The sequence below is a fragment of the Conger conger genome, chromosome 9 (assembly GCF_963514075.1).
Source record: "Conger conger chromosome 9, fConCon1.1, whole genome shotgun sequence".
NCBI classification, from domain to species: Eukaryota; Metazoa; Chordata; class Actinopteri; order Anguilliformes; family Congridae; genus Conger; species Conger conger.
Genome location: NC_083768.1, coordinates 18485351 through 18500336, shown reverse-complemented (window position 1 = coordinate 18500336; position 14986 = coordinate 18485351). Strand labels below are relative to the sequence as shown.

Below are 14986 nucleotides of genomic sequence, written 5' to 3'. Positions count from 1 at the left end.
TCATACACTAACCCCTGTACTTCACACTACACCAACACACAGCCCCCTGAGAGCTATAAATCTCCCTCCCTTCCTAATTGGGCTGCCCTTGAAAATAGCTGCAGGCTATTTATAGTTCTCCTGATCAACTATCAAAACAGCAACCTTGAACGGCATAGTTAGTGCAAGTCATGTGTCAGGGCCAATAAGTTTGGGGGGTGTGGGGTCTACTCGAGTGGGGGTAGTTGTTCAACAGACAAGAAAATGAGCATTTAAGAGGTATGGCATATTTTCATATGTGCAGGCCCAGTGGAGCTGCTTAAATCCGAACTAAAGATAGGATAGACAGAATAGAATCTTCGGTCACTGGCGGTTTGAGCAGTCAAGAAATCACTGGGTGCAGGCAGTGTTAGTTTAGGTTGAGTGCCATGCGATGTGTGACCTAACCAGCTCCACAGGTTCACTCAGAATTCCAGAACAGTCCATCAGGGTGGAGGGAAAACCCCTTAAGAGTTCAAGTCTAGTAAAGGTCCGAAATAAGGACCAAAGCGCAAGCGTGCTTCGCCCAATTTAGAAATGCCTGCGGGGGTTTTGCTTTCAAAATGTTTGAGGTCAATTTGCACAGTCTTTGGCTGAACAAGTCCAGTCAGGTCAGATGAAATCACCTTTCATGCCCTTGTCACACAGGAACGGGCAGCAGCATGCTCTCTGTTGGGTCACGACATGGGTCAGGTAAGCAGGCCAGCATCGGCTAGAGCGGGACATGTTTGGACAAGGTAAGTGTGAAATTAGTCACGTTTTAAAGACATAAATCAAAGCGACTTTTCTGACTAGACCACACCAAAATTTGTATTCTGTAAAAAAAATCTGAGTGAACATAAATTGTTAACCGACTTATTATTTAATCATTTAAGGAAGCCTGCGTAGTGTACTTGCCCTTTTAAATATCTAAATGCAAAACAAAAATGTACACTGATGAATTGTAGATCTTTCATAATGTCACGAACAATATTCAGACAAAGTCTCATCCTACAGAATAATAATCTGGCAATATTGGTTGCCATGGCTATAACTGCTGCCTGGATACACCAGCTAATGTCAAGGATCCATTACTTTACAGGTTGCTTTTGCACAGCAGAAACTCTCATACACAGTGATCTCCCCCAACAACAATCCTATCCTCCAGGAGTCCCATTTCTATAGCTATATTTTTATAGGATCAAGTTGAAGATGTGGCATCCTGCTCAAGGGCAGAACAGCAGCATTCTGCCCTGAATTGAAGCTCACAACCCAACGACCATCAGGTACCGACAGCAGTTTTTGGTCACAACTGTACAGTAACTGCTAACTGATTGATCAGCATTGGTTACGATGAATCAATCTTTTAATATGTCCGTCTTTCTTTAAAACATACAAAATTCCTATTTTCTGTTGAACTAGTGAAATATACATATTTAGCAAAGACCATCACTGGCTTTACAACCTTTATACATAGCTATGTTAACAAATCATAGGTGACTTATCAACAAGGTGCCTTGGATAGCTTTCATAATGGTGGGGTAGAGTACTGTGATCTGTACAGAGATCTGTGTAGATTAGAACAGAGCATGGAGAATGAGATCAATCCTCCCGCCTTACCATTTGACCAAATCTTGGTCAACAACGGTACATAACCAAGCTCCTTCCCACAGACAGACAGCCTTCACATTCCCAGACCCTTCCGGAACCATCCCCGCTTTTCACTTCCCACAGGGAACATTTCAGACGTGCGTTCTCCAACGACACGCTCCTCCGTTGCAGGGTCTGGAAATTTCCACTTCGCCGCCCTTTCTTCTGAGGACACCGAATGTGTCTGATCAGCATGGGACCTTTGGTTCACTCCAAAGTTAGCATCAGCTAATGCCAGGATCAGGTTGTGAGTTCTGTCTGGTCAATGTCTGTCATATTAACACGGCCATAATGACTTGTCAGCAATAGTCTGCTTCTGTGGCATGAGAATGTGTCCTGCTGACCCGGACCATGTGATAGGTAATCTATTCTCTATAGTGAATATCTGGGAGAGCGAAATGTTCCCCTTGACACAGTGTCGGTTGCCAAATAATATATATACACACGGGCTCAGTGAGTTTTGTTTAGGTCAAGCAGTCTTTTGGTTCTGAGCCAGGTACCAAAGTAATTGTTGCTATTCTGCACATCACAATTTAAGTACTACATTTTTAAGTATCACCAAGAAGCTTAGCCTGACAAAACATTCAGTATCTGCCTTCCTTTAGGTTCTTTTGTCAAATAATTTTTACCAACAAAATGTACACTACAACGCTGTAGTCTTCATACCACCTAAAAAGAGCCATGCAGCCTCATGGATCGGCTGTAGTTCGATGCCCCTGAGGCCCGCAGGACAAAATGCAAAGTCGGCCCTGGAATGTTGCCCTACGTGGAAAACATTCGCAAGCATCGGCCAAAAAAACGAATGCGCTCTCCGTCCAGCTGTGGAGCCCCGAGAGGCTGGCCTGACTCAGGCAGGGGGGAGGGGCAGGGCCCGGAGTGGATTGTGCCCACGAACACTGATCCAGGATGAGTCAACCTAGCCCATAATCCTAAACCGAACCATTGCGTGGAGAAAAGATTATGCTGATCCAGGACCATCGATTAGGGACTCATCTGGAGGGCGGGGTGGAGCATGTCAAATGGGTGCAGGATTCCACTCTCACGATGGGTATGACTGGCTTCCTCAGACTCTTTGGGGTTGTTCTGAACCTCTGGCATTCTTTCAGAAAGTGGCTGTGATGGCTAAGAGAGGCCGGCACCAAAAGCCGGCGGGCGCCACATTAGCGCACACTGCGCGCCCCCTTTTTCTAGGAAAGTTCAGCAAAAAGACACGGGAATGGCGAAATAGAACAGAAGCGTATACACTCCGCTAATGGATGGCGTTCAAAAGGTCCGGGTGCAGATTACAGGCTGCACATCTCACTCAATTTAAAACCACTTTGCTGAAGTCATGCCTCTCTCCCTCTCCAAAGGGTGCTTTACTCTCAGCTCTTGCTGTTCGAATGGGAAGGGGTGAAAATAAAACTGAAGAAAATGAGGCAGTGACCTTTGAGTCAGCCTCAGGCTGCATTACCGCCTAAGGTTTAGAGGGTTAATCCAGGCCACAAATGGATCTTACCACGGTAGACAGCTTGGCGATACAGTCACCTGAAGTGGACTCAAAAGCACTTCTGCGGGGACCCGTCTGCTGTCATACTTGACCCACTTGAGGTCAGATGTAAGGATTTATCACATTGTAATGGACTACATAGTAAAGAAAGAAATCCCTTCAATACAAATCAATTTATACTTTGTCATGGGAGTCGTTTTTCTCTGGCCATGATATTTTGCAAGAACACAATCTCGGTATGAGGTCACTGAAGTTTGGACAAAATGAAAGGCATGAAGAATCAGAAAATAACATTAACAGTACTGCGGAGCTGCTATGAAGAGGATGCAACGCTGTTAGATCAGGTGATTTAAGGTGGACGAAAGGCCCGTTCCTGGAAGGTTTCTATTGAAAATGCATGAGGAACAAGCCCCAACAGAAAAGATGAGTATCATCTGTCAGTGAGCTGAACTGGTAAAACAGTTATCTCAAGATCACTGCTTGAGGATGAGTGGGGTGGAGGCTAGAATCTTATCTCTGAAGACATAACAAAGGGATAGTGTCTTTACTGGGCCACACTGTTAAAATAATGGAGTTTGAGCCATTGCTTGGCCCTCAATACAATGATCTCAATAAAACCCAGGGCTCTAGTTCACAGTCTGACCACATGACTCCCATTGTATTATCAAGGGTACAATAACCAAGGTCAAAGGGCATCTAGGGCTATTATTTGAAAATGCAACCATCATATAATGTGGCCTAAATGATAATTTCATGTTCAATAATTGGACCATTGGAATAAACAGAAAATATTTAAGATATGAGTGTGTTTGACATTACAAACCAATAGATGATATTCAAGAATAGATTTGCATCCAAAATACTTTTTGCAAGCCATTTACTGATACCAGTGAATTGTACTCTAAACATTTTAAAGAATACATATCAATAGGCTTGTGATTAGTATCTGTCCCAGGAGTAAAACGCACTGAATTAGCACCCTGGTAGTGCAAACTATCCATCTGAATACATCATCTCTTTTCTTGACAAGCATTCTTGGCATCCGATCACACAGTTGTACAGGGGTAATGACAGTTGCCGTCTGTCCATAGTTCTGTCCAAAACTGGTACCACAAACTACAGTGCCGTGAAAAGGTATTTGCCCCTTTCATGATTCACTCAGATCGTTAAACAAAATATAATAATAGACAAACACATTTTTTTAATTTTTTCATTTATTTAATGAGCAAGGTTATAAACCCTTATCATCTACGACAAAGTGACAAATTAATTGCTCTCTTAGTTACTTAGTTATATTCAGGTGATTGACCACAGCCAGGCTTGATTGCAGTCAGGCAGTCAGGTCAGAAGTGATGAGAAAAATGTAGAACTTTGAAATACATCAGTCTGATAAGGGTTACAAAGCCATTACTAAGGATCTGGGAGTCAAACCACAGTGAGAGCCATTATCTGTATCTGTGAATCTTCCCAGGAGTGGCCAACCTGCCTAAAGTTCTCCAAGGATGCAGTTGCAAAAGATCCCAGAAGGAGCCTCTGCTAAGTTCAGTGTTCATGACTCAATAAGAAAGAGACTGGGCAAAGATGGGATTCATGGGAGAGTAGCAAGGTGAAAACCACTGCTAACAAAGAGAAACATCAGTGCTCACCTCAGATTTCCAAAAAAGCACCTGGATGAGTCTCTCAGGATAATTATATGGACAGATGGATCAAAATTTTAACTTTTTGGACAACATGGGTCCCATTATGTCTGGCATGAATCAAATACAGCATTTCATAGTAAGAGTATAATGGTGATGGTTGTGTGATGATGTGGGGATGCATTGTTGCTTTGGGATCTGCATGACTAGCCATTGTTGAAGGAACAATTGCATTTTGATCTGTACCAGAAAATTCTTAAGGAATGTCCAGTCATCTGTCCGTAAGCTGAACCTGAAGCGTAATTGGGTTATGCAGCAAGACAATGATCCAAAACACAAAGGCACGTCCATATCTGAATCACTGAAAATAAACAAAATTAAAGTTTGAAGTGGCCCAGTCAAAGTCCTGACTTGAACACAATAGAGATGCTGTGGCAGGAGCTGAAATGAGCAGTCTATGCACAAAAAACTACCCGTTTGTCTGAAGATTTCTCCACGGGGATGTGAAAGACAAAATAAGATAAAATAAGAAGCGTTTAGGTACAGTTATTGCTGCTAAAGGTACTGTAGGACGAATGGGGCAAATACTGTGGCTTGAGAAGGAAGAATCCACCTGGGTCTTGTAATAAGGAGGCAATCCAGTCAGGAAAACACTTCACACTAGATCCAATAATAAGGGAAAGAGTGCACCCGCTTACAGTCAACACCCTACTAACAAAACATAATTTACAGCGATCCTTCATACCTGAAAGAAGGACTGTGCTGGTGCAAGGACAAGCACCTCATTAGGTATGAAAGTAAAACTTCCTGTAGGAGTTGGAACTTTCTGGCATGTGAGATTTTGCATCTGGCTCACAGATTTACTTATATACTGTAAAAGATAGAAGCATTCCAGATCAGGACAGAACACATTCAATGTATAAATATCATGAGAATAATGATATGGACAACATGTTAACCCTTCAGGTGACAAGGGTGTTTTTCATTAAATAAATTAAATATTTTTTAAATGTGTTTTTGGATTCCCTGTGTATTACATTTTGTCTAATGATCTGAAACTATTCAGTGTGACAATAGGCAGAGTATATGTGATAATACAGGAAATCAGAAAGGGGTAACAGAATATGTCACGGCACTGTACTTCACACCACAATCATGAGGATAAGCTTATGACCCTCCGAGTCGTCTGGGCTTAAAGAGTCACCTGTCCTTATGATTCAGCTACAGTTTGGTAAAAAGAGTTGCTGGGGTCAACTGGCTTTCGTGGCAGTTGGATAGTGACAAATGCCTCCTGTGCTGGTGAGCATTGCAGCTTGACAAAACGTTGCACAGGGATGTCTTCCAAAACACTCTCCATCTGCCACAGATATCCAATCACTCCCGCGAACTTCCTCTGCCCATTGGATCCCATTAAAACAGATGGATGGTCTTGTTGGGAGCTCCAGTGCTTCATAAGCTTTGATTCATACTGAAGATATGCATTCTTTGGTGTGACAATACAGGGTCATTCTTTTTATTATTTTTTTTTTTTAACAGCACAGAGGTTAAAAAAGAAACCGTGCTTGTGCTGAATAGTGCTAGTTGGACAATTTCCAACTGCAGGCTATCCCCATTGCCGCTGACTGCAAAATACCTCTCAAAGTTATTTTTACAACTTGGCAAACTTTGATGCAGAGCAGTGCTAAAATAGAAAGTTATTTTGTTATAAAACCAGGGAAGGTGAGCAGTCTTTAATGAAGAATATTCAGCATTGCTACCCTGCTGCCAACCACAACATCGCTTAAGGGAGGCATAATTAAAACTGTTCTGCAGCCAATTTCTCATGCAAGCAAACTAGGGTTCCATCACAACATAAACACACAAGACAAATCGGTGGCAATTAGCAGCTGTTTGGCTCATCAGAGGGGAACTTGGGGGTCTATCCGAAGCAGCAACTGCTTACAAGTTTGTGAAATCAGCTGCATTCCGCACCGGGTTGACATCATAATGACTTTAAGAAGGATGATGTAACCATCTAGGACATGATGTAACCATCTTGGACATTTTGGTAACAAAAAAAGCCCAATTAATCTGTACAATCTGATTTAACATTTAAAAGTTAGCAAGTAAGGGCTTGGTGTGTGCTTGGTACATTTATCTTATCGTCATAGCATGTCAAGACAGAATGTATGGTAGTTTGAGCCATTAGGTATCCTAAAAAAAAGACTATAATTTAACATTTTTATTACCCCTCCAAATGAAAAGTGCCGTTATAAAAGTTCAAACAACTGTAAGTCTTCTTTCTATTTCAGAACCTAAAGAGTCAAACTGTAGCACGGAACAGAGGCACAGCATGTATTTATTATTATTCTAAGCAATCAAAAGCCGCGGAGTGCCTGGAATTTCTATGCACACCCTTGAACACAATGCTGTTCCGCTGAATCTCCCACCCAAACCTACACCCCTCTACACAACGAAAACACAAGATTTACTCTCCTTAAGAAACCCTGTTACAAAATCTACACCTTCAGCTTTACAGTAACATCCAAATCTGAAGCACATTCTCACACAATGAGTTCCACCACCTCATTTCAAAGAACCCCCACATAACACACCTCCTGCTCCATCCCAAAGCATTTAAGAATACTTACAATAAGCCATAGTGCAATGGCAGCTGCAGTGGTGAATATTGCTAAACAAACTATAAAACAAGCTTTCCCTTATTGCCAGTGCATCTTCAAAGTGATTTATCTTGAAGCACTTGCGAATGCTTGACAAATTTGTTTTTTGAAGGAAAATCAACAGCGTATCAAAACGTGAAGCGCACAGACGCATGCATCGGTGGGTTCTGAACAGGCGTGCACTCATCACTCAAGAGCAGGCCATGGGGGCTCCAATGAAACATGCTCACCACCTTGCAAACATACAAACCCTGTGGAGAAGACAAGAACCAGCAACTTCAGTCAAAATGCCCGCATCATTACATTCATTTATATATAGACCACAAACTAGAAATAGCAGACCAACCGCAGAGTCTGGAAATGTGAGTCCCAGCAACTCTCTAGACTGTTCCGGAACAATGCAGCATAATACTTTCCTTTTATAGGAGCATCAATTAAAGCCTTACATTTAGCAGCTATGCAGGGAAGTAATGAGTTTTATGGCACCAGTACAAGCTTCCCCAATCAGTAGCGCCGTTTTCTTAGACCGAGGGGTTTTATGTAACATTGCAGTGTACACAATACTGCATTCTTTCATCCAGCTCTGCCTCCTTTCACTTGTCTAATTGCGATTTCCAGTTGAGAACTTGCAGTACATTATTAGGTGAAGAATTATGGCCTCATGCCTGAGGACAACTTAATGGAGGGATTTCACAGACTATGATTAATTCTGATCTCGGAGACAACTGTTCACTTAGGCTAAGCAATAGTGGTAAATATTTGATTTAGTATGCTATCAGAGCTAATCATAACCTGTAAAAACACCACCTAAATGCAATTCACACATAGAGATTGTAACTACTCACCGATGATTTTTATAATCAGCAACATTCTTTCAATATCCCACTAAATTTAGTCTGCACATTGAAGAATGTGTTTTAACTCAATGCAAATCTTTACTTTCAGAATCCATCCGAGCACTCAGTATGAACTCTGTGGTTCTGAAAGCAGAGCTTTCTGTGCTTATTTGCTTTTGATTGTCATTCGTAAGTTGAAACCAGCTACTTTAGTCCGCAAAGTTAGCGGTGCCAGCAGCTGTATTTGTCGAAACTTGCTCCGCTTCATCTCAGCTCAACACTTGGCTGTCAGTTTTTGCAAATCCCTTGTTAAAAACTGGATCAATGTTACCCTGCACTACAACAATCAAAGTAACTGCTGCACGGTATAGGCCAAGTACCTTGGGAAACTAGCTGATTCAGCAAACCACCAAAGTAAACTCCACTCTGTCCCTTACGCAAAACTATAAACCAATGATTTGGCATGGCACAACTGAGTATGACTACAAATTATATTTCTATAACCCCTGTACAAAATGAGCAGCTGGCTACATATGCCATTATATGGTACCACAATCAATGCTGTTGGTTCTATTGGCAGTACAGATGTATGTTTGCACAAACCTCTGCTGCAAAGCCAGGGAGTTTTGTGCTGGATTCATTCCAGTGGTTAAGGCCAAAAATCTAACAAAAAAAGTGTGATGTAGAAATTAGACACAGAAAACCAAAATCATGGCGGGGAGGTGTGGAGTACTATATTATAGCTAAACTAGCATTGTGCCATTTGTAAGCTCTACTGGGTAGCGCACTAGAACAAGGAGGATGTGGCAATGTTCATGAGTCAGTAAGCCCATGGACAAGTGCTTGGCATAGGCTGCATTTAGAACGTGGGATATTGCGACTCAAGCGAGAGTTTTCTTCCGTCGTATTTGCACAAGTACAAATGGCAAGACCACATTCGGTTTATCTGATCACATTTTTGTAAAATAAAAAAATAAAAAAAAGATTGTTTGGTCACGGTTTAGGGGTAGCGTCAATAGGCAATAGCGTCAATAGGCAGACGTAAATAAACTACAGTCATTGGGTGAACTGTTACACTTGCTGTGTCCATACAAAAGAGATAAGCGTAATAGGAGCAACTTTGCACTCGGGTGATGTGTTAAATTTGATGGTGATAAATATGATATATTCAAGGAATACTGTAGGCAATTTAGCAACATTCATAACTTTCTGTTTGTTGGTAATATGTATGCACGGTGTGTATGCACTTACTCGATAACACCATTAGCAATAATCAGATGTTGAAGGAACTATAACACATGACATTATGTAAATGTGAGCAGCGTTTATGAAACTAATGTTTTATCTGACAGATCAGATATTTACCATTTTTGCACGGTTCATTTCGCAGCCTATACCCTATCCCTTTTGATTGAATGTGGAGTACTGTAATGGGCTATGGGGTTATGCGAGTTAAACATGTCACTGCTCTAAATGTGTCCTCAAGAAAGATTTTAAAAAAAAACTCAGCAAGCTAAGACAATGTACATATATTTTGAGTACATGTTTATACTGAAACATCAACATGAGAAATTAAGTAAACTCTCTCAATCTCACTTCAGTGATGCCAGTAAACATGTAACTTAATCTCAGTGTGGAAGATACAACACCACCACCACAAAACAAACATTACTTCAGCGAACTGGATCACATTTTATGAAGCTGCCAAACAATCTGCACGTCGTGTGGTCTTTTGTGACGTTCATCATTAAAGATAAACACTGTAGGCTACTAGAAATTTCGTTATTCAAGTAGAAACTTAAAGAAACAAGCACAACACAGGTAGCTTAGGCGTTTGAGGTTAGCGAGGCGTTTTTCTTTTTTACCATCTAGATCTACCCCTCAGCCCCTTTGCACCCTCACCACCGTTGCACCCCCACCCCCCAAACCTCCCTCAAGCAGCAACTTTGCCTCATCTTCGGATAGTAGTTTACGCTGAACTTTGTAAATGAGGGAAAGCTTAAGTTATTCGCAATATCAAAAATAGCACACGCGCTAATCTGGTGGAAGGACTCACCTTGGAGCCAGGGCTCTCCGTCTGTTGGAAAAAACAACGGGAGAGACGTAGCAACACGCGCTTCAGTACGGGTGAGCTTGAAGAACATGCAATATTCAGTAAATGCAACGTTGCCGAAGTCCTATTGCAGTCTTCAGTGGTCAAACGTGCACCGTCCACAGGATCCTCGCTCAGCTGACTCCCTCAACACACACGAGACAGAACTCCACCTTCCGAGCAGGCACCCCCTCCCCTTCACGCACTAAACACCTCCCTTCCAGGAAGTCTAACTTATTAACCCGTTAGTTGTGTGTGTGCACCGCGTGGAGAGTTGGAGTCAACGTGCACTCTCCGCGACTTTGAAACCCCACCCATTCTCTCTCTTGCATTATTTTCATTCTAGTGTGGGAAAGCATTCCAATGTGTTTTCAACATTAGATCGTTATGCAAGTTTCGTAAATATTTTCGACACATATTTTTACACAATGTCCTCCTCAAAAAGAAAACTACCCCGTCTATTTGCCTACGACGCAACAGCCATCCCAGTTGTAGCATAATATTGGTGCTCCAGGCCCAGGTCCTATGATATGTATGCAAGATGAAAGGGGGCATGTTTTACATTTTGTCAGTTTTTTGTTCTTTCTCATTAGCATGATCGCATGCTGTGGTCAGACCCCAAACGCAAGCACAACCTCTTTTTTTTTAAAACACAAACTGCCATGTCTTACACCATGTATAGGTTGCCTACAAATAAAGTATGAAATAAGAACACCATATTAGTTTATTAATACTCTAATAACAACTTCCCACAATCGCATAATGTATTTATCGATTCAATGTGTTTGCGTTCTTAAATTGCATGCTGTTTTCCAGTTGTGGTGGTGGGTGCGGCATTCCCACCACATATTCAACGACGCATGCACAGGAACTTTCCGAATGTGAAAAACCAAGTATATATATTATATATATATATATATATTATATATATATATATATATATATATTGTATATATATATATATTCTTTAAATTTAGGTTTGATATGTTACTCGATATTACCCTGTCAGACGACTCGATGCAATCTTCTTCAAAATACACTACCATTGGTTATTTCAGAAAAATAAGCACAGGCTTATTAGCTAATAGCTTCATTTTGAATGGAACTCTGGTATGTGGAATGTAAAGTCAAACTTTTCTGACCACCAGTGGTCACAGATGTCACAAAAATCACCAAAACTAAAAAATGACAAATAGACACTTTAAGATGAATAAAATGAACACTGTTGAAATGGTGGAGACACCAACAATGATATCAAACAGTATTCCTATTTATTCACAGTCTAAACAAATGCCCTACCACATGGTATGCTAATACCAAGCATAGAACATTCTGCACACAGTTTTTCTGTGCTCAACTTTAATACAGCATAAACCTTTCTTGCACAGTGACAAAGGCTCCAAGTTGAAATACATTGTGCATTGTTTACATTTATGTGCCTGATACTGTACAATAGTTGGAGCCTCACACCATTTCACACAACACTTCATTCTATGAAGCCTTTCATTGCATGCTAACCGAAATTACTGTTTTTTCCCCCTTTTCTCCCTGAACCAACTGGGAATGTTTCAGCATCCAATCATTGCACTACTCTGCTATCTGTTAATCATCATGCAAAATATTGTTACTTCCAAAAGTATTCACAGAAATGTTCAATTGCCTTACCAAGATGTTGGGTTTGTTTTCCATGAGGTTTGCTACCGCATGGCTTCTGTTGGCAGTGCTCATAAAATCTTATTTAGCAGATGTGGTCGTGTGCTGTAGCCAATGTACTTGTAAACAGTACATGAGTATACGATTGAATCCAAGTTCTCTGTAGCAAGATGTTGCAGTAGCTTTAGTAAATATGCATATTGCTTTAATAAATATACATATAAACATGTATACAACTTCAGTGACTGATTCTGCAAGCAGATGCATCATTGGTGCATTGCTTCATAAACCTGTCAGGTGAGGCTCCCGGTCCATGGTGTCTCACATTGACATGCACAGAGGATATGGGGTATTGCAGGGGTGTCCAATCTCATCCAAAAAGGGCCAGTGTGGGTGCAGGTTTTTGTTTTAGACCTGGGGTAATGGTTAGGGAATTGATGGTTGAGGTTGAGGGGGCGACATTGGCTTAGCAGGTAAGAGCAGTTGTCTGCCAGTCAGAGGGCTCGCCAGTTTGATCCTGCCCTGGGTGCATCCCTGAGCAAGACGCCTAACCCCCAATTGCTCCTGACAAGCTGGTTGGTGCCTTGTATGGCAGCCAATCACTGTTGGTGTGTGAATGAAAAGCATGGATAAAGGTGCTATATAAATGCAGACCATTTACCCTAGGATCCCGGGGGTTGGAACCTTGAACTTGGTTCTTTTCCCCAGTCGCTCCAGTACCATGTCCAGTACAGCTGGAAGAATGTGTGGAAGCACATATTCCACAGACAGTGGCTGTACACAAATTATCTGTGTCATCTTGGATATGTAGTCCTCCTGTGACATTACTCTGGTTGCGCTCTTGTTCATCAAATGGACAGCTGGAGATCTCACTCCTCTGCTCCATGAATTCAAGTATATGTGGAGAGTGATGAGTTGGTGATGTGTCCAGTTGACCCTTTCAGAAAGTTATTTGGCTATGTTGCACCCCCTTCTGGCTGACTGTGGAGTTGCAGTAATACCCAAGGTCGGAATGCGCTTTTCCGCACCGCACCACTAAGCTGGGTGTGCATATGCTAGCGATCTCCAAAGCTGGAACTCTCGCATGATATTGGCACAACTGTCATGTGAAATAGCATTGCCCATTTCAGGCACTGCAAACATCACTGCAAGGGACAATGGAGTGTGCTGCCTAATGGCTCTGATGACAAGCAGACCAGAAACTGTGTAGCTTTCTCTGGCGTCAACAAATGACCTGTAAAAGAAGTCCCACATTTGCTCTTTCATAAAATGTGTTGAAAAAGCCAGAAGTATTGTGCCCCTAGTAGCAAATGATTCATCATCCACATAATGCTGAACCTGGGCACATTTTTGAAAGTCACTTGGGAGAACACACTACACATTCCCAGTCACTAGGATAGTTTTCTAGAGTAGAAAAACACAGATCAGGAACTAAGGTATACCAGGGGTCTGTTCCAGAAAGAAGTATTTCTGAGTTATCTGAGTTACAGTCTTTTACATAGATTTGGGAGAGTTCCGGGTTTTACTCAGTGCAGTGGAACTGCTTTGTGGAACAGGCCCCAGAAGTCTTCTGGCTTTAAACTCAGATCTTGGAGAAGGTAAAGGGATCCAGAAGGTGTCTGGTATTCATTCAGACACAGCTCCTGATCTCTCAGCTGAGCAAGTCTACCTTAGCAGTGGATGTGTCCAGCATGCACTCTCACTCTTGAAAGGGTGAGATGATAAACAGGCAAGGGAAAGCCTGGAGGGCTTCAGTCCTGGAGAACCAGAGCTGGGTACTCCTGTTAGCTTTAAAGGCAAAATAGGTAAGATTTTTCTCATCCTCTCCCTGTGTTTATAGTCCTTAAATCAAAATATACAGTTGACAGACCAACACTGTACCAAAGCATTGTATAGCTGTACAATAATACAACCTCATTAGTTTGTGGTTTGAGGGTGTTTGTTGCTGCAATTCCTCTCTTGACAGTTTACAGTCCAAAATTACCTATTGTACCTTTAATATTCACCTCCTTGCCAGTCAAAACAGCAAAAACCTACCTCAGAAAGCACTGCATGTCATATGAAGACTCATCCTCCAGGTAATGTAAAGGCTGAGATACCAAGCTGTAGCGTAATTCTCCTAGCACCACTGGTGCTGTAGAAGCGTGATGCTACCGAGAAGGCCCTGGGTTGCCTGGTATCCAGCCCCCGACCCACCCCCACCCCCTCCGTACTGTGACCTTAACTGTTGGTCTCACTTTGTCACCCCAGGATTATGTAACAAACAGCCCTGTGTGTGTCGGGCCTATCAGGTTTCCTCCTCAGCTTTATTAAAAGCCACACTCAAACCTCAAAGCCAAACAGCACTCCCCCCCTCTCTCATAAACTCACCGGTCACTGGGACTGTTTCAATACCCAAGAATTCAGTCATAAGCAGGTAGTCCAGGTGTAGTAAAGGTATCTACTTCATCCAAAGTAATATTGCAAACATTGCCTTTGGTAATCACATTTGAATCATCATTCAATAATTAAAGAACTGTATGCTAAAAATCAATGATTAGTAGTCCAATGTGGAACAACTGGCTCATAAATATTTAAGCATTTGCAGAATTTGGCTTCAAATAGTATTTTAAAAACAGATACTTTCTCGGATTGGTATTCAAATATTTACAATGACTTGAATGGCATGTCATTTGAAACTCAATGCATGAGTTTCCAATGTATTCTAAAATGATATGTATATATATGAGGTCTGGTGAGTGTGCAGATTAGTTTTTATCCCCACAAGCATGTATGCCTACATGTGTAACTGAATAATATATTTGATTGCAACAGGCGTGGAATAGGTAGGGTTCTTTATACGTTTGACTGTTTGTTAATCATAATTACCGTTGTTATTTTTTCTTAAAACAAAAATGAATCATCTGCAAATAGGCCTAAATGTCTGTCTCCTGAGCAGCTTTGATCCGGCGTCACGTTTTCCCTGAATAAAC

The 14986-nt window shown here is 41.7% G+C and overlaps 1 protein-coding gene across 2 annotated transcripts in view; it reads right to left on the bottom strand.

Moving 5' to 3' along the window:
* The window catches only part of LOC133136917 (growth factor receptor-bound protein 10-like), a 78517-nt gene extending 67952 nt beyond the window's left edge, over positions 1-10565 (bottom strand). The window contains exon 1 of one of the 2 annotated variants that reach the window (XM_061254793.1): positions 10326-10565. The gene's annotated coding sequence lies outside the window, so the exon portion shown is untranslated. The remainder of the gene's footprint in view (positions 1-10325) is intronic. The other variant, XM_061254795.1, reaches the window with a different exon arrangement.
* Positions 10566-14986: the final 4421 nt, after the last annotated feature.